Source organism: Anomaloglossus baeobatrachus, chromosome 4 (genome assembly GCF_048569485.1).
Source record: "Anomaloglossus baeobatrachus isolate aAnoBae1 chromosome 4, aAnoBae1.hap1, whole genome shotgun sequence".
Taxonomy (NCBI): domain Eukaryota; kingdom Metazoa; phylum Chordata; class Amphibia; order Anura; family Aromobatidae; genus Anomaloglossus; species Anomaloglossus baeobatrachus.
In genome coordinates this window covers 210,945,949-210,970,151 of record NC_134356.1, presented here as the reverse complement: position 1 = coordinate 210,970,151, position 24,203 = coordinate 210,945,949, and positions in this window count along the sequence as shown.

Sequence of the window (24,203 nt, the reverse complement as noted above, 5' to 3'; positions counted from 1 at the left end):
CAAATATTGGAATATTCTCCTGACTGATGGACTCTGAAGCGGATTCTTCCAAAAAGACCACAGATTACAGCTAAAAGATCACCTAATCTCAGAGATCATTTGATCCAAAGTCAATATCAACTTTTGAAGGAGAAAATGGGGGATAAACAGGATCTACAGGGTTTCTATCCCTGTGGACTTCAAATTGTTCCGTTTTGGTGAGATTGCTACAAGCTTTACAGAAAGCTTGTAGCAATCTCACCAAAACGGAACAATTTGAAGATGCAGATGAGACAAGAACCTATAAAATTTTGCATTCCCTCACTTGTGCCTCAAAAGATGTCATCTATCATGCCATGTGCCTGTGTGGGATGATATATGTGGGATGACGACCCGTGTTAAAGATACATGTACGTGAGAATCTTAGAGACATTGATAAAGCTAAGACCACCAAAGACTTGGAACAGCTAAAAACTTTGGCAAAACATTTTAAACTCTATCACAAATCAGATTCAAGATTTTTGAAAATTAAAGCAATTGATCAGGTAAACTTGGGTGTACGAGGAGACAATCTATTTAAAGCCCTCTCAAGAAGGGAAAGTTGGTGGATATATAAATTGGGTTCCATCAACCCCTTTGGTCTAAACGAAAGTTTTGGGTTCTCCAGTTTTCTATAGGTTGGCTTTGAGTCTTTATATTGTGGGTATTTTAGGGGTTAGGGAGAGGGTTTTTAATCTTATTTTTTATCATATTTTTTGTAGTTCATATTGTAATATACGTTGTTGTTTAGACAATATATACTAATTTTTCCCTTTATTTATAAGCAGTTTTAAACTTAACCTACTGTTAGACCTGATCTCTGGTGGGATGGCGGTAATCTTGATTGACGAGAGTGCTTCTGCCTGACATAAAAAGGGGAAAACTTCAAACTAAGCAATTTTTAAAGATTACCTTTGTTTCTTCTTCTTTTTTTTTTCCCCTCGATTTTTGTAAATTGATTATATGATTATACTATTGTAAATCATCAATTCACTAATTAATATGTTACGATTATGTTGTAAATTACAATGTAGTATTTATATATAGATATATTGATTTGTTTATTTACAGAAGTGAAGGTTCTTTATGCATGTATCCAGTAGTTTCTTATTTAATAGACGACTATGAGTGTGCATGCATGGAAGTTGCAGAATCCGTGAGGCTTTTTCACAGTGGCTATTGTGTGGCGTATGGGACGTATGTGCTGTCTGTATGACGGCCCAATACGTATGCCCCACTGCTGCTGCTGAGTAAAAGTCCTCTTATTTGCAGCCTGTTACCTCTACTCATACACTGCTACTTATTAAGTCGATTTTGATAATATTACTGTTAAAAGAAGCGGCGGTAGTATCAGATTCTTGATAGAACATGTATTTGATTACATAAAGTGTTGAAATATGGTTTTGTATTCTATCTGTTCGGAATGATCTTCAATGTATGTGCCAGACCAATTCACTTAATGAAATGAGGCCGGTTGTTGTTGTTGGGCGATGTTGGCATTACCAGTCTCTTCATGTCTGCGGAGTAATGCCGGGAGAATACTCTGGCGCATGTGCTGCCAAATCAGGTTGTTACTTAGCGATGATATGGCGGCTCTGGTGTTTGTAAAGTTTATTTGGCGCATACGCTAGTAAACCTGTTTATCACTTAGTAATCATATGGCCGTTTTGCTTACGCTACTTCTAACAAGAAGCTTGGATGTTACGTAAGCAGCAGTTAATACGAAGGTCCTTACAATCATGTGATCTCAGCCACCAGATGGTGTACACACCTCTCATTCCTGTGTATGTCGTATAAATAGTGACCCTTCCTGCATCGACTTGCGACTCCTGAGGAAAAGACATACTTGAAACGTACGTCGAGCCAGCCAGGGTACTCTGACTGTTGTTAACATCTGTAAGTATTTCACTTGCCTAGCTGATTAATGTGTTTGCGCTGTTGATATTTTTCCTATTTATAAAAAGGTTTTTTCAATATTTATATAATATTATCTCTATTTTGGGAGTTTATATGGATGTAATAAACCTGAATGTAATTTATTTATAGGAGGGAGTTTTATATACACTATTTATAATTGGTCGCTTGTACAATCTATTTAATGAGGATTTGTGGGTGGATGTAGGAATTTGGGTTTTTTAGGGTGTATTTATATTCTCATAAATATTTCTATTTTCTAAATGCCCCATGAGGGACCTTTTCTTATATCTATAGATTATTTATAATTATTTAATATGATCAGGTGTTTCCCCCGCACATTGGTAGTGTAACTTTGTTTCTGATTTTAAAAAAATAAATATTTTGGTGCTGTGTATACTGTATATGTGGTAATTCATTAATGAAATATTTTCGTATAATATACTCGTTTTCTTTTTTCTTTTGTTGATTAAGCATATTGAGTTTACGTACCTATAATTTTGAATATTGTGAATTGAATTTTGATATGTTTCCACCGCTAGGAGGCAGCCAAGGTTGCATTTGATTTTAGTGATCACTCTTCAATCTCATGTCTGTTTTGTGATGCCTGATTTATATTATATTCTAGCATGACATTTTTTTGGGGAAAAAGGCATTGGAAATATTTGTTATCTTGCATAAAGTTAAATGAAAGATGCTATGACTTTAACACAAGTTTGGTATTGGTTCTCCCATTTTAACCCCTTAATATCTTTTAACTTGTTATATACAGAGTAGTAGGTAATTTAAGGTGCTGGGTACTTTTTAATTTTCTATGGCAGTCAGTGCAATGTTGGCAATGGTTTGTTGATGGCTATTTAAATTATGCACCTGTAATCTAAAGTTAGGATTTTTTTTATACATATTTGCATTTTTCTTAGCTATTTATTGCCCCCTGTGTATAGTGTGCTTACGGAAATACTATTGTATAGATATTACTGCCCAGTGTCCATATGTTATTTTGATGACATACATTGGAAACAATTTTTTGCTGTTGATTTGCGTCGATTTTTCAAACTTGAGACTCTAATTTACTTATCTTGTTGCTCGGTTGTGCAGCGGGCCCTCCCACTTTTCTTTCTACTCTGGTTAGAGCCTGTTTGTGCTCTCCTCTGAAGGGAGTAGTATACACCGTTGTAGGAAATCTTCAGTTTCTTGGCAATTTCTATATATCCTTTATTTCTTAGAACATGACTGTCGAGTTTCACATGAAAGTTCTCCTTTTCTGGCCATTTTGAGAGTTTAATGGAACCAACAAATGTAATGCTCCAGATTCTGGAAGGTCAGTTTTATAGCTTCTCTAATCAGGAAAACTGTTTTCAGCTGTGCTAACATACTTGCACAACAGTTTTCAAGGGATTTCTAAACATCCATTATCCTTCTAACACAGCAAACACAATGTACCATTAGAACACTGGAGTGTTGGTTGTTGGAAAGTGGCCTCTATACACATATGTAGATATTATATTAAAAAACAGACATTTGAAGGTAGAATAGTCATTTACCACATAACAATGTATAGAGTGTATTTCTGTTTTATTTAATGGTAGCTTCATTGAAAAAAAATGTGCTTTACTTTCAAAAATAAGGAAATATCTAAGTGACCCTAAACTTTTGAACTGTAGTGTATATTATTTGGTACCTACAGTATGATTATTTTTGCATTACTGTAATACCGCCATCCCCACGATGTCCTTTTTTTAATTTTATTATTAAAATTAGTTAGTTTCTTATACCATTTTTATGCTAATGTACATTATGCACAATGCATTTTTAATATTAAAGTATTTTTGCAAGCAATAATATATTAGGTTCTTCCTCTAAATTGATTTTAATCTATACATGTAATATTGTTAATCAGCACCCTATAATGCAAATTCTCCATATGCAGTAATATGATTTTTGTTTAGTGATGGGCGAACCCGAACTGTAAAGTTCGTGTGAAAAGAAAAAAATTTAATTCAGCCTACCCCTTAGTTTGTCCACAGCACGGCCTGAAAACGGAGATCACATCCGGACAATGGCAAGAAAAAAGGAAAAACAGCCAGCACCAAAATTCTCAAGAATAAAAACCTTTCTTTATTTCATAGCCCTATGACTAAGGACCCTGTGAGGTCTGAAACATGTAAGGGTATGCTATGTATTTTATTCCACTTTTGCACACTCTTTTTTGAAATTAAGAAATAAAGAAAAGTTTTTTATTCTTGAGAATTTTGGTGCTGACTGTTTTTCCTTTTTGCTTGTAAAGTTCGGGGTTCGTACCGAACACATAGTGTTCATGCACACGATCCAGAACACAAGCTTTCTGGGAAGCTCATGTTAGAGTTCGGGTCCGGGGGCTGTGAAAAAAAAGCACATTATTAAAAAAATATTATGATCATACTTACAGGTCCAGCGACGCATCCTGCAAACTGTCTCCCGGCCGCTTCTGCTTCCGCATCCGTTCATTGCTGTGTCCCCGGGTAACCACCACTGACTTACAGGACCTTTAATGATGTCATAGCCATGTGACCAGTCTGGTGTGAATGTTGTACAGACATTAGGTTAGACTGGTCACATGGCTATGACGTCATGGCAGGTCCTTACATTACATCATGACCATGTGACCAGTCTGTAATACAACATTCACACCAGACTGGTCACATGGCTATGGTGTCATGGAAGGTCCTTTTAGTCAGTGCTGACTACCAGGGGGCACAGCAATGATCGTTGTTCGGACACAAGTTCGCGTTATGTCAGAACCCGAACTAGAACTTTACAAAACGTTCGGGTCGAGTCTCCCAAACATGAACATCGGGGGATTCGCCCATCACTACTCCTGAGTACACTCCTACTCCATATGTTATGTAAATCTAGTGTTTTGACATGTGGAGGGGCTAGAAAGGGAAGGAGCGCCATTTGACTTTTGAATTCAAAATTGGCTGGAAGCATTAGCGGACACCGTGATGCCTTTGGAGAGCACCTAATGTGCCTAAATAGCGTAAACCACAATAAGTGACCCCTTTTTAGAAACCAGACCGCTCAAGAAATTTATATAGATGTTTGTTGAGCACCTTGAATCCCCAGGTGCTTAACACAATTTTATAATGTTGAGCAGTGAAAATGAAACAATACATTTTTACCACAAAAATGTTGATTTTCCCCAAATATTTCATTTTCACAAGGGTAAGAGGACCACACAGCTTTTGTGCAATTTCTCCATAGTTAGCAATTACCCCATATGTGGTCAAAGCCTACAACAATGCCAAACATGTGATTGTTAACTGTGGTTTAGGCACATTGTGGTACTCAGAAGGGAGGTGGGCATTTGAATTTGGAAGTGCAGATTTTGCTGAATTTCTTTTTTGAGGGTGTCATAGCAGTTTTCCAGAGCATTTGTGCTACCAGTAATGTGGAAGCCCCCTATACTTTCGTTAACAGATGACGGAGCTGAGTGGGGATTTGTTTTTATGTGAGTTGAGTTGAATGTTATTTGGCTGAGCACTTAGGGGTACTTTACACGCTGCAACATCGTTAACATCGGCTAGCGATGCCGAGTGTGATAGTACCCGCCCCCGTCCCACATGCGATATGTGGTGATTGCTGCCATAGCGAACATTATTGCTACGGCAGCTTCACACGCACATATCTGCTCGGCGACGTCACTGTGACTGCCGAACAATCCCTCTTTCAAGAGGGAGGTGCGTTCGGCGTCACAGCGACGTCAATGCGACGTCACTAATCGGCCGGCCAATAGAAACGGAGGGGCGGAGATGAGCGGGGCATAACATCCCGCCCACCTTCTCCCTTCCGCATTGCTGTCGGGATGCAGGTAAGGAGATGTTTGTCGCTCCTGCGGGTTTACACACAGCGATGTGTGGAGCTGAAGGAACGACAAACAACATTGTATCTGCGGTCGACCCGACATTATGAAAATGTCCGACGCTACACAGATTACCGATTTTCGACGCTTTTGCGATCGTTTATCGGCGCATCTAGGATTTACACGTTGCGATGTCGCTACAGACGCCAGATGTGCATCATTAACGACGTGACCCTAACGATATTCCGGATGCGATGTTGCAGTGTGTAAAGTACCCCTTAGATTAGAGTTTCAATCTACATCTCTGAAATACATGATTCAGGTGAAACCCCTAATGGATCCATTCACTATAATGAGTCAACAGAGTTACTCTGGACTTCGTTTGAACTCTGTTGAGCAGTTTCTGTTTTTTCAAAGTTGCACAAAACTGCTGTTGATTGCAGTTTTGTGCATGTCTAAAATGTGACTCATCTGCCTAATTTCAGAGAATTTTCCATTGAAACTTTTGCATGAATCACGTTTTTCAGAAATTTACACATAGTTCCCGATGTAAGCGCTCAGCATAGCCTGCAGGATAAATGTGAGCTGCACCTTACTGTGATCTTTGGGAGGCAGAATGAAAAACATTACAAGAGTTGAAGAATTGCCTTTCTTTGCTTTTTACACTGTTCACCTTACAGTATAAGTGATTGGTTGATTTATTCCTCAGGTCAGTACAATTTGAGTGATGACAAATTTATATAATTTTGTTTAGGTTTGGCTACTATCATACTAAAAAATGATTTTTTACAAAATAAAAGTTTTTTGCATCACCGTATTTTGAAGGCAATAGTTTTTTTAATTTTCCTACCTACAGAGTCATGTGAGGGCTTGTGTATTGTGGGATAAATTGGAGTTTTTCTTGGTACCACTTTGGGCTGCATAATATTTTCGATTGCTTTCTATTCTGCTTTTTGCAAGGCAACATCAAGAAGAAACAGTAATTCAGGAATTAAGGTTTTTTGGAGGGGGAGGTTATGCCATTCACCATGTCATAACAGTGATAATACAGTTTAATTCTTCAAGTCACTACGAATACAACGATACCACATTTATATATTTTTTTAATGTTTTGCTCTTTCTACACCATAAAAACGTTTTTATAGAATAAATAATTGTTTTTACCTTTCTATATTCTGAGCTATAGCATTTTTATTTTTTTACTGACAGCTGTTTGGCAGCTTGTTTTTTGCATGACAAGATGATGTTTTTAGTAATATTTTTATTTCTATGTGACTTTTTGATCCTGCTTTTTTCCATTTTTTTGCGATATTATCCAAAATCATAGGTTTTTTTGCCACATTTTATTTTTACGTTGTTCATTGAAGGCGTTAACTAGAGTTATATTTTATAGAACAGATCATTCCAGATTCGGTGATACCAAATATTTGTGTATTTTTATGTATATTTATTTTTTTTACATAAATATAGGTATTTATTAACTATTATTATTATTGTTATTATTATATGTTTTCATTTTTTAATCTTTATTTTGTAATTTTTTTTACATTTTATTTTACTCTATTTTACTTTTTTTATTTAGTCTCTCTCTGAGACCTTATCTTTTATTACGAGAAATTTAAATTCCATCGGAAACATACACAAAGAAAGCCAGTATGGGACACCCCCAACTAGCTAGCAGCAGCTCATAAATACATTATATGAACAAAGGGAACTTGAGCAAAAATGCTGAACAATAATGAATATTTATTAGAGAGTCTAAAGGTGCATAGTGCATACATTACATAATGTTAGGAATAAAGAATGATGGTACAGGAGGAGAACGGGGGACATGAAAAAAACCATTATCGGGTACAGACAAAGGTATTTGTCACGGCCGGGCGGTCGGGCAGACCCAGGAGGTGGATCCACTGGACCGAACTCTCTGAGATGGTGGTAGGGAGTCCGGCAGCTGAAGCACTGATGGGCAGTAGAACAGTCCGTGCAAGAGAAGGCAGCGGAGGAGTCCCAGGGACCACGGAGTCACAGAAGGTGGTCTTGGTGACGTAGCTCAGGTTCGGAGGCCGAGGTGATATCAGGCGGGGTCCGGAACCTCTGGAGCAAGATGACGGGTCACCGCAGGGATCCGGGATGGTACGGACTGTCAGATGGCAGACGGACAGCGTGCGGGGATCAGGACACGGCAGACTGGATGGCGAGGCAGGTACGGCTCTACAAAGACAGATAGGTGAGTACAGGCACATAAACACCAAGAGACCTGACTCCTAGCTCAGGGAACACGAAGATCAGGCCCCGCCCCCTTGGACAATGACCCCCTATATACCCTGTACCTGTGCAACCTCATTTCCTGTTAATGGACGCTGGCCCTTTAAGAAAGGGTCAGTGACCGCGCGCGCGCCCTAATGCGCATGCGCGCCGCCCGGGTGCCAGAAGCCAGGGAAGGAGGCTGCGAGGAGGACGCAGGGGAGCCGGCCAGGTCCAGGGAAGCTGTCGGGCGCCGGGATCGGGGGCCCGGAGCCCTGGGACGGACGGAATCCGGTGACTGGGGAGCGGAGAGCGTGGCAGGTGAGCCGGGGAACGGGGGTGAGGACCCGGGGAGCGTGACAGTACCCCCCCCCCCCACGCCCCCCTCCCCGCAACCGGGACATGAAGGCACGGATAAGAGGAGTGCCCACGTTCTCCCTGGGCTCCCAAGACCTATCCTCAGGACCATACCCTTCCCAGTCCACCAGGAAGAACTGTCGACCTCGTACGGTCTTCATGGCCACGATATCCCTTACCGCATAGATGTCATCATCGGCAATAGGAGGAGGGGCCGGACTGGCAGCAGCGGAGAAGGGACCAAGGACAACCGGCTTGAGCAGAGAGACGTGGAAGGAGTTGGGTATCCTCATCGTGGCCGGGAGCTGTAGCTTGTAGGATACCTCATTGATCTTGCTGAGGACCTTAAACGGCCCGATGTAGCGAGGACCCAGCTTGTAGGAAGGTATCTTCAATCGGATGTACTGGGAAGCAAGCCAGACCAGGTCACCAGGAGAGAAACACGGAGGATCCAGACGTCTCTTGTCAGCGTGTTTCTTCATCCGCTGGGAAGCGCGCCCAAGGGACGCTTTGACAGAGTCCCAAATGGTAGCAAAGTCACGAACTGCAGTATCAGCAGCCGGGACATCCGATGAAGGGGATATAGGCAATGGGACGGCGGGCTGGAGTCCATAAACAACATGGAAGGGAGATTCGGAGGATGACTCACTGACGTGGTGGTTATGGGAGAATTCAGCCCAAGGCAGAAGCGAGGACCAGTCGTCGTGATGGGCGTTGACATAGTGACGTAGGTATGAGGTCACGATTTGATTGACCCTCTCCACTTGGCCGTTAGACTGAGGATGGTAAGAAGAAGAAAAGTCCAGAGTCACTCCCAGATGTTTGCATAGAGCCCTCCAGAAGCGGGAGGTGAACTGAGTTCCTCTGTCGGACACTATGTGGGATGGAAAGCCATGCAAGCGGAAGATGTGATGTATATAGGCTTCCGCGAGTTCCTGAGCAGAGGGCAGTCCGGCCATAGGAACGAAGTGGGCCATTTTGGAGAATCGATCAACCACGACCCATATGACTGTGTGCCCGGAGGATAATGGCAAGTCCGTAATAAAGTCCATTGCTATGTGTTGCCACGGGACTGAGGGTATCGGTAAAGGCAGAAGACGGCCATGGGGCAAGTGTTTGGGCGTCTTGTTCCTGGCACAGGAGGAGCAGGCAGAGACAAAAGCAGCGACGTCCGTGCGAAGGGATGGCCACCAGTAATGGCGTACAATCGCACCCCATGTTCTCTTCTGACCAGCATGCCCGGCTGTTTTTGAGGCATGACCCCAGTGTAACACTTTTTGCCTGTCGGTATCGGAGACATAGGTCTTCCCGGGCGGTATCTGGGCTAGGGTAACAGGGGCCACCGGAATGATGTTGCTAGGACAGATGATGGGTTGGGTAGTCTCTTCCTCCTGCTCCATGGGCATGAAAGACCTGGACAAGGCATCAGCGCGTACATTCTTGTCCGCGGGTCGGAAGTGAAGCTGAAAGTCGAACCTGGCAAAGAATAAGGACCACCTGGCTTGCCGTGGGTTCAGTCGCTGAGCGGACCGCAGGTATTCTAGGTTCTTGTGGTCCGTGTAGATGATCACGGGATACACTGCACCTTCCAGGAGGTAGCGCCATTCCTCCAGTGCCAGTTTGACTGCCAAGAGCTCTCGGTCCCCGATGGTATAGTTGCGTTCAGGCGCTGAGAAGCCCTTGGAGAAGAATCCGCAAGTCACCATCTTCCCGGAGGAGGACTTCTGCATAAGCACTGCTCCGGCTCCTGAGGAGGAGGCATCCACCTCCAAGGTGAACTGGCGGTTCAACTCCGGACGGTGAAGTACAGGCGAGGAAGCAAAAGCCCGCTTCAAAGAGCCAAACGCGGCGTCGGCCGCAGGCGACCAGTCCTTTGGATTTGCCTCTTTCTTAGTCAAAGCGGAAAGTGGAGCAGTCAGAGCAGAGAAGTGAGGGACGAATTGGCGGTAGTAGTTGGCGAATCCCAGGAAGCGTTGGATTGCCTTCAGTCCAGAAGGGGGAGGCCAGTTGAGAATGGCGGAGACCTTCTTGGGATCCATCTGCAGTCCAGTCTCAGAGATGATGTACCCCAGAAAGGGGAGAGAAGACTGCTCAAAGACACACTTCTCATACTTTGCGTACAGACGGTTCTCTCTTAGTCGTCGTAGAACCAGCTGTACGTGCTCTCTGTGGGTTGGGAGGTCCGGAGAGAAGACAAGGATGTCATCTAGATATACTACCACACAGGTGTAGAGGAGGTCTCGGAACACGTCGTTCACCAGTTCTTGGAAGACGGCAGGGGCGTTACACAGGCCGAAGGGCATCACGCAGTACTCATAATGTCCATCGCGCGTATTAAACGCGGTCTTCCATTCGTCACCAGAGCGGATGCGCACCAGATTGTAAGCACCCCGAAGATCCAGCTTGGTGAACAGACGAGCTCCTCTAAGCCGGTCAAACAATTCGGGGATGAGCGGCAGAGGGTACTTGTTCTTAACAGTGATCTGATTCAGACCCCGGTAGTCGATGCAGGGACGTAAATCGCCCTCTTTTTTCTTGACAAAGAAGAAACCTGCTCCAGCAGGAGAGGAGGATCTCCGAATGAATCCCCTAGCCAGGCTCTCTGAGATGTAAGTCGACATAGCCCTTGTTTCGGCTGGAGATAAAGGATATATCCGTCCTCGTGGTGGCGTTGTTCCAGGGAGCAGGTCGATGGCACAATCGTAGGGGCGATGTGGCGGCAGTACCTCGGATTCTTTTTTATCAAAGACATCAGCAAAGGACCAATAAGCCGAGGGCAGCCCCGGTAGGTTCTCAGGAACCGGAGGTCGTCGGATGGGTTGTGTGGATTTTAGGCATCTCTCATGACACGAAGCACCCCAGCGGGTGATTTCGCCAGTGCCCCAGCTGACTGATGGTTCGTGAGTCCGTAACCATGGAAGGCCCAGCAGGATCTGATGGGACATGTGCGGAAGGACGTAGAAGGCGATGTTCTCGGTGTGAAGAGCACCGATGCGCAGTTCAACCGGCCTGGTGGTCCAGGAGATGGTGTCAGAAAGGGGTCTCCCATCCACAGAGGCAATCACCAGGGGCTTGTTGAGTGGGATAACAGGCACCTGGTATTTGTCCACGGTGGCTTGCTGGATGAAATTGCCTGCTGCCCCGGAATCAAGATAGGCCTCAGCCGTGAACCGCGTCTCTCCCGTTGTCACTTGCACGGTCCATGTGACCGGATCAGAGAGAGTCCCAGCACCTAGGGTGGCCTCTCCTACCAACCCTAGGCTTTGGAGTTTCCCGGCCTTTCCGGACAGGAACGGAGGAGGTGTGTGCCCTCACCGCAGTAAAAGCAGAGACCCTGGGCAAGCCGCTCTGCTCTACGTTGTGCAGACTGACGCACTCGGTCAATCTGCATGGGCTCGTGGACGGGACTCCCAGCTGTTGATGACTGAGGTACGGAGGGCTTCTGAGGAGGAGATGAATGCCGTAACGGGCGTCTCTCACGAGATAGCTCTTTGGAGCGCTCCTGAAAACGTATGTCCACACGAGTTGCTAGGGCAATCAGGGCATCTAGGGTGGAGGGCACGTCCCGACCCGCCAACTCATCCTTGATGCGACTCGAGAGTCCCTCCCAGAAGGCGGCTGTTAGGGCCTCATTATTCCACCCGAGTTCTGAAGCCAAAGTGCGAAAACGGATGGCGTATTGGCCCACCGTCAGTGTTCCTTGACGTAGGCGGAGGAGTGATGAAGCAGAGGCAGAAGCGCGTCCCGGCTCGTCAAAGGTGCTGCGGAATGCCTGCAGGAACTGTTGAAGATCCTTGGTCATGGGGTCCTCCTTCTCCCACAAGGGGTTCATCCACGCCAGCGCCTCGCCCTCTAGGTGGGACATTATAAAGGCGACCTTGGCTTGGTCGGAGGCGAACAGATGTGGCAGCTGCGTGAAATGAAGGGAACATTGATTTATGAAGCCCCTGCAGGTCTTGGGATCTCCAGCATAACGAGGAGGTGACGCCAAACGGAGTCGGGAAGCATCTGACGAGGTTGCCACTGGTGCGGGGGCCATGGCTTGCCTGGCGGGGGACCTGGGTGCCGCAGGCGTCATTGATGCTTGTAATGTGTACAGGCGGGTGTCCACGGAGGTCATGAATTGCAGCATGCGGGTCTGGACTTCACGCTGGCGTTGGAGTTCCTCTTGCAGAGCCATTAGTGCTGCAGCGGGATCCATGGCCTGATCTTACTGTCACGGCCGGGCGGTCGGGCAGACCCAGGAGGTGGATCCACTGGACCGAACTCTCTGAGATGGTGGTAGGGAGTCCGGCAGCTGAAGCACTGATGGGCAGTAGAACAGTCCGTGCAAGAGAAGGCAGCGGAGGAGTCCCAGGGACCACGGAGTCACAGAAGGTGGTCTTGGTGACGTAGCTCAGGTTCGGAGGCCGAGGTGATATCAGGCGGGGTCCGGAACCTCTGGAGCAAGATGACGGGTCACCGCAGGGATCCGGGATGGTACGGACTGTCAGATGGCAGACGGACAGCGTGCGGGGATCAGGACACGGCAGACTGGATGGCGAGGCAGGTACGGCTCTACAAAGACAGATAGGTGAGTACAGGCACATAAACACCAAGAGACCTGACTCCTAGCTCAGGGAACACGAAGATCAGGCCCCGCCCCCTTGGACAATGACCCCCTATATACCCTGTACCTGTGCAACCTCATTTCCTGTTAATGGACGCTGGCCCTTTAAGAAAGGGTCAGTGACCGCGCGCGCGCCCTAATGCGCATGCGCGCCGCCCGGGTGCCAGAAGCCAGGGAAGGAGGCTGCGAGGAGGACGCAGGGGAGCCGGCCAGGTCCAGGGAAGCTGTCGGGCGCCGGGATCGGGGGCCCGGAGCCCTGGGACGGACGGAATCCGGTGACTGGGGAGCGGAGAGCGTGGCAGGTGAGCCGGGGAACGGGGGTGAGGACCCGGGGAGCGTGACAGTATTGATAAAAACCGCTCACATATAATGCCTATCAATATATATTGAAGGAGTACCATGTAATAAACTAAGGACCCCAAAATAAGAATGGTATTGTATAAAGTGACAACATTTGCCCCGTGGTATGGATAACCATACGGGCGCACTGTAAGGGATCAAAAGGATATAGCCGGATTGTAAGTGATATGTCTCAGTATGAGCGAGGAGTAAGGTGCAAGTGCAAAATCATTACCAAAGTCCGGTGGTGGAGGAAAGCCCGACGTACGTTTTGCGGCGTCTAGAAAATCGCTGGCCGCTTCATCATGAGGGAGAGTAGAGGGTGATGCACATATCCTGTAGTGCGACCCATAAATACATCCCCGGCAGAGGTTAACTTCCACAAATAGGATTCAGGTGTCCGGAGTCGGATCGGCGCATGTGCGGGCCCGTCGCACCCCCCCCCGTGATGCAACCCCAGTAGTCAAGGTGTCAGGCGCATGCGCGGGAGCCCAGACATGATTGTCCAGGCTACCGCGCATGCGCGGACACCATAGAGACTCCAAAGCGCAGCCAGGAGGCGAGGGATGAGCACGCGCGGGCGCACAGGACTCCAGACACAAGAATAGACCAGAAGTTCGTGAGACAAAGGGACCATGAGTATTTAAGGGAGAAATACAAGGACTACACATAAGCATGCATTATATGAGTATAAGTAGTAGTAACAGTAAAAAATAATTGTACATAAAAAGTACAGACATAGAATGCAAACAGATGGAGGACATAGATGACGATGGTATAGATCAGAAATCATATCCATAGCAGGATATCATGGATTCACGATTAATCAAATCTGGTCCTTATAAATCCAGGTCAAGAAGGATCTGGTGTGCAGCATATAAGTGAGAAGCTAAAAAGAGAAATACAAACAATAAATGAAGGAAAAAATAAAGTTAAAACCACAAAAAACCCATGATAAATGGATTGTAAAAGGTGGGATGCCTAAATGCTACACATAAAAATATATATACATGTTATGCGCACAATATCTGGCAATGAAAGCACACCAGTTACAATATAGAGCCAGAGAAAAACGTCATTCAAAAGAATAATAAAGGACAATCCTAAAGGAATGACGTGAAACTTAGAGCCTCATTCAAACCTTTTGGGGTGACAGTGTCCAGAGTCACAATTCATTTAGTTTCCCTTTGAGACATCTTTTTGATATTGCCACCCCGTATTCCACAGTGGACAACATCAATCCCACGAACTTTGAGAGTTCTGGGATCACATCCGTGATATTTTTTTAAATGATGGGGTAAAGTTTTAATAGGGAAACATCCTCCACTGTCCTAGCCACGCCAATGTCCCTCACGTGCTCACTCACTCTTATACGCAACTCCTTTGATGTTAATCCAACATAGATATAAGGACAGCTACAAGTGGCATAGTAAATAATGTTTTCAGTGCTGCAAGATATCCAATGTTTAATCAAAAATCATTGTCGGGAGTCAGAACCTGTGAAGGAGTCACAGCGAAGGACATTGGCGCAGGCAAGACAGTGCCCGCATGGGAAGCAGCCCAAAACTGGACCGCTTGAGTTAAATGGATTAGTTTTTTTGGCAACGTAGTAACTCTGGACCACAAAGTCACTCAAATTCTTAGCTCTTCTAGCTGTCACCAAAGGTGCAGGGGACAAAGACCGAAAAAGAACTGGATCAATCCTAAGGACTGGCCAATTGTGTGCCAAAATATCCCGCATTTTTTGCCATTCAGAATTGTAAGTGGATAGGAAGCGGGAGTTGGAGTCACCATGGTTACATTTAGATGGTCGGTGTAAGAGTGATGCCCTAGATGTATGTTTGGCCCTTAGGTAACCCTTTTTGATACACCGACGACTATATCCCCTCTCCTCAAAATGTGATTTAAGATCATCAGCCTGCATTTCAAATTTGGCATCTGATGAGCAGATCCGTCTCATCCGTAAGAATTGACCAGTCGGGATAGCTCTAATTGTAGATCCCATAGGTCCGGAGGAGGCATGAAACAGTGCATTTACCGATGTTGATTTACGGAATACATCCGAAGATATCAAGGAAATCAATACAACTAGAGCTGTACAAGCTCGTATTTGCATGTAAGTTTGATGTTGTATACATTTAAATTTAAACACTGAACGAACGAGTCGAGCTGCTCCACCGTGCCCTGCCAGAACATCAAGATGTCGTCTATGTATCTTATCCAGCACTGCGCCTGGGCAGCGGCCTGAACACCCTCGTCACCAAAAGCTTATCTTTCCTAGAACCCCAGGAACAGGTTGGCGTACGAAGGCGCACAGGCCGCGCCCATCGCAGTGCTGAGTTTCTGGAGATAATACAAATCCTTAAAGGTGAAATAATTGTGTGACTTATCTTTTATTACTCTGATCACTGATATTATCCACTGCAATGCACCAGCATTGCAATGGATTATAGCTGTCAGATTTATATTGACACACGCCTCTGAGATCTTGCTGCTGGCATGATCCCAGAGGCTTGTCATAGCTTGATGAATGGAAGGTCCTTATGACATCATCTTCATGACCTTGGGTCACCAGAGCAACAATCTGGCCTCCTTGATCACATCGCAGGGGTCCCGAACACATGAGAGAGGGAGTGCACGCCCTCTCCCAGGCCCTAAATGCTGCAATCACTATTGATAGAGGCATTTAGTGGGTTAAACAGCCAGGTTTAGTACAGGTACTGCTCCGGGCTGTGAGAGACAGGTCTAGGCTATCACGAAAGTGAAAGACTTGGCGGCGATTGCATGGGAACACCTCCTGTGCCCGCACGATCGACATGACATATCTAGTTGATCGGGAACACTTATCCGACCATGACTTACTGGGTAAGTCATTTGTCTGGATGGGGATAATATGACCACAATACAATGAACATATTTTTCTATATATTTAGTATTGACTTTTTTGGGTTTGTAAAATACTTGGTAAATCTTAACAGAGGCACCAATATTCTGGTCAGTTCACCACTCAATATTTTATCAATTCTTTCTTTCTGCATTTGGAGATGATACCAATTTGCAAATTGACCCACTGATTTCAGTTATATCTAGAGTTGAGCGATATTCGAGGTTCGCCAATTTCATGTTTGAGTGGTTTTGGGGGGTGTTCGAGCTCGAGCTCGAACTCGAGCTTTTTGCTAAAAGCTCGACAGTTCGAGTTAGGTTTGAGAACGGTTCAAGCACCAAAAACGTGGCGTTAGTAAAGCTTTGTGCACACATTGCTATCTGCATGCGTCTTGCGTCCCCAGCATAATCCCTCTCTCTTTCCTACTCACCGATCACGGGCGCCTCGCTGCACGGCTGTCAGATATCTGCGGTGTCTTTTCCTCTTTAGAAAATGGCTGCAGCTTCATTAGTCAATCAGTTATTCCGTGCTTTCCCCACCCACCGGTGCCCATGATTGGTTGCAGTCAGACACGTCCTCAAGCTGAGTGACAGCTGTCTCACTGCAACCAATCACAGTCGCCGGCGGGCGAGTCTATATCGTGCAGTAAAATAAATCAATAAATAATTAAAAAAAATGCGGTTCCCCCCATATTTGATACCAGCCAGGATAAAGCCACATGGCTTGAGGCTGGTATTGTCAGGATGGAGAGCACCACGTTATCGGGAGCCCACCACCCTAACAATATTAGCAGGCAGCCGCCCGGAATCGCCGCATCCATTAGATGCGACAGTCCCGGGACTCCACCCAGCTCATCCCAAATTGCCCTGGTGCGGTGGCAATCGGGGTAAAAATGAGTTTAATCATGACAAGCGTCTCCCTGAGACACCTTTAAAAGATATAGAGAAAAAAATAAAATGTGTAAAAAACAAATACATTTAGCAAAAGTAGAAACTGAGAGACTCATTGCTAAGGAAAGCAAAACAAATCCCAAACTATTCTTTAATTATATAAACAGAAAAAAGATTAAAATTGATGGTGTTGGCCCTTTAAAGAAAGCTTGGGCTCGGGGAAAATGTGTGTAGATGGGTAGGTAGCTGGCTTAGTGGTAGAAAACAAAGAGTGGTTATTAATGGCGCATACTCAGATTGGGCCAGGGTTACTAGTGGGGTGCCACAGGGGTCTGTATTGGGCCCCCTACTATTTAATATATTTATTAATGATCTGGTGGATGGTTTACAGAGTAAAATATCAGTATTTGCAGATGATACAAAACTATGTAAGGTAGTTAACACAAAGGAGGACAGTTTGCAACTACAGATGGATTTGAGTAAATTGGAGAATTGGGCTGAAAAATGGCAAATGAGGTTTAACACAGATAAGTGTAAGGTTATGCACATGGGAAGGAGAAACAGATGCTACGATTACTTACTAAATAGGAAACTGCTGGGGAAATCAGACATGGAAAAAGACTTAGGCATCTTAGTCAATAAGAAGCTAAATTGGAGTGCCCAGTGTCAGGCAGCAGCCAACAAAGCAAATAGGGTGATGGGATGCATTAGAAGAGGTCTGGGGGCACGAGATGAAAACATCATTCTCCCTCTGTACAAATCACTCGTCAGACCACACTTGGAGTATTGTGTGCAATTTTGGGCGCCGGTGCTCAAGAAAGACATTACTGAACTTGAAAGGGTTCAGAGGCGGGCTACTAAAATAATAAATGGAGTGGGTGCATTACAATACATGGAAAGGTTATCAAAATTAGGTCTATTTACTCTAGAAAAGAGAAGACTTAGGGGAGACCTAATAAACATGTACAAATATATCAGAGGGCCATATAGAGATCTCTCCCATGATCTGTTTGTACCAAGGACTATGACAAGAACAAGGGGGCATTCTCTTCGATTGGAGGAAAGAAAATTCCTACATCAGCATAGAAGAGGGTTCTTCACGGTAAGAGCAGTGAGGCTCTGGAACTCTCTTCCGGAGGAAGTGGTGATGGCCAACTCACTGAATGAATTTAAGAGAGGAATGGATGCTTTTCTAGATAGCAAAAGTATAGAAGGTTATAAATAGCATAATCTTACAGGTAGATAGAAGAGCAACCAAGATTATTAGAGGAATGGGTGGGCTGCAACACCAAGACAGGTTATTAAACTTGGGGTTATTTAGTTTGGAAAAACAAAGGCTTAGGGGGGATCTATTCACAATGTATAAACATATGAGGGGACAGTACAGAGACCTTTCCAAAGATCTCTTTACACCTAGGCCTGCGACTGGAACATGGGAGCATCCGCTACGTCTTGAGGAAAGAAGGTTTAATCAAAATCACAGACGAGGATTCTTTACTGTACGAGCAGTGAGACTATGGAACTCTCTGCCGCATGATATTGAAATGAGTGATTCACTACTAACATTTAAGCAGAGCCTGGACGCCTTTCTTGAAAAATATAATATTACCAGTTATGTATATTAGATTTTATGACAGGGTGTTGATCCAGGGAACTAGTCTGATTGCCGTATGTGGAGTCAGGAAGGAATTTTTTTCCCCATTGGAGCTTATTTGACACATTGGGGGTTTTTTGCCTTCCTCTGGATCAACATGTTAGGCTACAGGTTGAACTAGATGGACTTAGAGTCTCCCTCAACCTTAAAAACTATGAATTAAAAACTATGAAACCTTCTATGATGAAACTGAAAGTGAAAGTAAAGAAACACACACAGCGAAAAATCCTTTATTTGGAATAAAAGAGAAAAAATACCCTCATTTACCTCTTTATTAATCCCCAAATACCCCTCCAGGTCTGACGTAATCCACACGACACTGTGAGCACAGCTACATGAAGCTGCAGCAGCACCGTAGAACATGATTGTGCTGTATCAGCTCCACGTAGCAATGAAGTAAATCGCGCTGCCAGCAGAGACTTCAGCAATGCAGAAGTCAAGATTGCCAAATCTGCCAATCTTTATCATTAGAGGTAGAAGACTAGTGGATAGAGCGCTCGCCTAAGAAGCATAACTTCAGGAGTTCTTGTCCCAGTAAGGAATTTTTAAATTTTACATTATAATTATTATTTATTTATAAAGTGAAAGTAAAGAAACACACAGCGAAAAATTCTTTATTTGGAATAAAAAAATAAATAAATAAAAAAACACCTCATTTACCTCTTTATTAATCCCCAAATACCCCTCCAGGTCGGACATAATCCACAAGACACTGTCAGCTCGCCTACATGAAGCTACAGCAGCACCATAGAACACGATCGCGCTGTATCAGCTCCACTGAGAGACTTAGGCAGTAGAGTAGTAGATAGAGCGCTCACCAAAGAAGCATAACTTTAGGAGTTCTAGTCCCAGTCCCGGTAAAGAATTTAATTTTTTTTTAAATTATAATCATATATTTATAATTATAATTTAATTTAATTATACACTGAGGGGAGGAGCCGGACATCAGCTGTGAGCCGTGGGACACACCCCTAAAATCGTAGCAGTTCACGTAATGAGGCTGCATTGCTCTCTCCTCTCTCTCTTCTCTCTTCTCTCTCTCTTCTCTCTTTCTCTCTCTCTTTCTCTCTCTCTCTCTTTCTCTCTCTCTGTCTCTATTTCTCTCTCTGTCTCCGAAGGAGAGGGAAGAAAGTGTTTCAGGGAGGGCTGAGAAAGCATACTACAGACAAGGAGAAGGAAGAAAGTGTTTCAGGGAGGGCAGAGAAAACATACTACAGACAAGGAGGGGGAAGAAAGTGTTTCAGGGAGAGCAGAGAAAATATACTATACACAAGGAGAGGAAAGAAAGTGTTTCAGGGAGTGCAGAGAAAATATACTATACAAAAAGAGAGGTAAGAAAGTGTTTCAGGGAGGGCAAAGAAAATATACTGTACACAAGGAGAGGAAAGAAAGTGTTTCAGGGAGTGCAGAGAAAATATAGTATACAAAAGGAGACGTAAGAAAGTGTTTCAGGGAGGGCAGAGAAAACATACTATGGACAAGGAGAGGGAAGAAAGTGTTTCAGAGAGGGCAGAGAAAATATACTATAGACAAGGAGAGGGAAGAAAGTGTTTCAGGGAGGGCAGAGAAAACATACTATGGACAAGGAGAGGGAAGAAAGTGTTTCAGGGATAGCAGAGAAAATATACTATACACAAGGAGAGGTAAGACAGTGTTTCAGGGAGGGCAATGAAAATATACTATACACAAGGAGAGGTAAGAAAGTGTTTCCGGGAGGACAGAAAAAACATACTATAGACAAGGAGAGGGGAGAAAGTGTTTCAGGGAGGGCAGAGAAAACATACTATGGACAAGGAGAGGGGAGAAAGTGTTTCAGGGAGGGCAGAGAAAACATACTATGGACAAGGAGAGGGAAGAAAGTGTTTCAGAGAGGGCATAGAAAACATACTATATTATACAAAAAACTAAATAGTTTTCAAAGCCAGCTTACCCGTACACTCCTGTGTGTATATTCCAGTATCAATCCAGAAGATAGTCCGCACAGAAAACCAGAGCAGGAGCCAGCCACGGGAAATCCAAATGAAAAAACTTTATAACTCCAGCGGACAAATTTGAGGATGCAGATATATATTAAAAAATTTTTTGCATTTGCAAATCTTTATTTTGAAAAACTTCCATAAAATTGGAGCCACACTTCTGGGCGGTGAAGGAAAGAGATTAGGAGTGGTAGCCTGCTTGGACTAAATTAAATTTTTTAATATATATCTGCATCCTCAAATTTGTCCGCTGGAGTTATAAAGTTTTTTCATACTATATTATAATATAATTATTATTTATATATAATTATAATTTAATTTAACTATGCACTGAGGGGAGGAGCCGGACATCAGCTGTGAGCCGCGGAACACACCTCTAAAATCGGAGCAGTTCACGGAATGAGGCTGCATTGCTCTCTCCTCTCTCTCTCTTCTCTCTCTTCTCTCTCTCTCTCTGTCTTTCTTTATCTCTCTCTCCTCTCTCTCCTCTCTCTTCTCTCTTCTCTCTCCCTCTCACTCTCTCTTTTTCTCTCTCTCTCCTCTCTGTTCTCTCTCTTCTCTCTCTCCTCTCTCTCTTCTATCTCTCTCTTCTCTCTTTTCTCTCTCTCTTCTCTCTCTTCTTTCTCCTCTCTCTTCTCTCTCTCTTCTCTCTCTTTTCTCTCTCTCTCTTTTCTCTCTCTCCTCTCTCTCTCCTCTCTTTCTTTTCTCTCATTCTCTCTCTCTCAGACCTGGCGATGATCAGCTGATGCAGTCACCTGACGACATCAGCTGACACTATAAGTCGAGCGGTGAGGCCGGCTTTTTACCGCCCGGCCGGCTAAACTATCAGCTGATGCTGTCAGACAGGAGTCTGCACTGAAGTGTGTAGTTTGTTTTTTCTTTTTTTCACTGATGCATCAGCTAATTGTATAAAAGCTGTTTATATAATCAGCTGCTTTGTCATGTGATTCAGGCCCTTAAACCTGACACATCATCTGCTCGCTTTGCCTTCCAGCAAACCGATCACATGATATTGGATCCGGATTGGACGGCATGGGACCATTGACCCAGGATTACTAAGGAGGGGGGTTCTTTATTTCAATAAAGATGGAGTCACTAATTGTGTTGTGTTTAATTTCTAATAAAAATATTTTTCTGTGTGTTGTGTTTTTTTTTTATCTGTACTTGAAATTCATGGTGGCCATGTCTAATATTAGCGTGACACCATGAATTTCGGGCTTAGGGGCAGTTGATAATAAACAGCTAGCCCTAACCCCATTATTACCCAGTGAGCCAGCCGTCACCAGGGCAGCTGGAAGAGTTGGATACAGCGCCAGAAGATGGCGCTTCTATGAAAGCGCCATTTTCTGGGGCGACTGTGGACTGCAATTCGCAGCAGGGGTGCCCAGAAAGCTTGGGCACCCTGAGCTGTGGATTCCAATCCCCAGATGCCTAGTTGTACCTGGCTGGACACAAAAATTGGGCGAAGCCCACGTCATTTTTTTTTTTACATTATTTTATGAAATTCATGAAATAATTAAAAAACAAAGGGCTTCCCTATATTTTTGGCTGCCCTCAACCCCCAGCTGCAGAACTACAAGGCTTAGCATACTCCATCCAGGACTGTATGCAGGAGTTTTTGCCCACTAAAAAAAAAGACATGGGCTTCGCTATATTTTTGTATGCTAACCAGGTACAGCAGGCAGGTATGGCTGCCCCCAACCCCCAGCTTCCTATTTGTACCCGGCTGGGAACTAAAAATATAGGGAAGCCCTTTTTTTAATTATTTCATGAATTTCATGAAATAATTTAAAAAAATACCGACGTGGGCTTCACGCCATTTTTGTGTCCAGCCAGGTACAACTAGGCAGCTGGGTATTGGAATCCGCAGCACAGGTTAGCCCGAGCTTTCTGGGCACCTGTGCTGCGAATTGCAGTCCGAAGCCGCCCCAGAAAATGGTGCTTTCATAGAAGAACCATCATCTGGCGCTGTATCCAACTCTTCCAGCTGCCCTGATGCCAGATGGCTTGCTGGGTAATTTTGAGTTAATACTAGCTTTGTTTTACTAGCTAGTATTAAGCCAGAGATTCTTAATGTCAGGCAAGTTTGACCCGGCCATTAAATCTTGGCTACTGTCTGTTAATCATTAAAGGAACCCCCAAAAAACACTTTTTTTCATAGTAATTTAGGTGAGATTACCATTCTCTTTCTACTCTACTCCTCCCACTCTCCCTACTCTTGTCTATTATAATTTTCAATTTCTTCCATGCTGTTGACAACCTTGTGCATTTTACTGTAAATATTGTGATTTTCTATATGCCCTTATGCAAAGGACTAACCATGTATATATTAATGTAAATATGTATATAATGACTAGAGTTGAGCGCGGTTCGTGGTTCGAGGTTCTCCAGTTCTAGGCTCGAGTGATTTTGGGGCCTGTTCTAGATCGAACTAGAACTCGAGCTTTTTGCAAAAGCTCGATAGTTCTAGAAACGTTCGAGAACGGTTCTAGCATCAAAAAAACAGCTAATTCCTAGCTTGGTTTCCGCTGTAATAGTGTAAGTCACTCTGTGAATCACACTATTATGACATTTCAGTGTATAGTGTGCGTGAACAGCGCCTTCAGATCACTGCTGTTTCTATAATGGCGATCACCATTTTTTTTTTTTTTCCTTGTCTTCCTTCCCTAAGCGCGCGCGTGTAGTGGGGCGGGCCAGCATGTCAGCCAATCCCAGACACACACACAGCTAAGTGGACTTTTAGCCAGAGAAGCAACGGCATGTGTGATAGGATGTCCATGTCACATGTCCCTGCATTATAAAACCGGACATTTTCCTCCAGGACGCCATTATCTCTTCTGCGTCTTTGGTGTCAGACATCACTGTCGCAGCTCCGTCCTCCTGAGTCCTATCGCCCATACAGCAGTATGCGCTCCATACACAGCGTTAGACAGCATAGGGATAGCACTTTCTATCAGTCCTTTTAAGGGCTGAAACCGGTAGGGTCAGAGCTATAGGTCCTGAAAACAGAGACAGCGTCTGTGTAGCCAAGGTCAGGGATTTCGTCGCTGCATTTCCCCATTAGGAGGGAATAGAAAGGCAGGCTTCCATTCCTCTACCCAGAGCCCCACAATCCTGGCACTGTACCCTCCTGTCCTCTGCACACTCCAACTCTTTTTAACTAAGCCATTATGCTAGCAAACAGTCAGTGTACCTAGTGGCATCCTAAACATGGCTATTGGACTTTTGTGTAGTCACAGTAGTGCAAAGATATTTGCAGCACGTCTGCCTGCATTGCACACTCCAACTCTTTTTAACTAAGCCATTATACTAGCAAACAGTCAGTGTACCTAGTGGCATCCTAAACGTGGCTATTGTACTTTTGTCTAGTCACACTATTGCAAAGATATTTGCATCACATCTGCCTGCATTGCACACTCCAACTCTTTTTAACTAAGCCATTATGCTAGCAAACAGTCAGTGTACCTAGTGGCATCC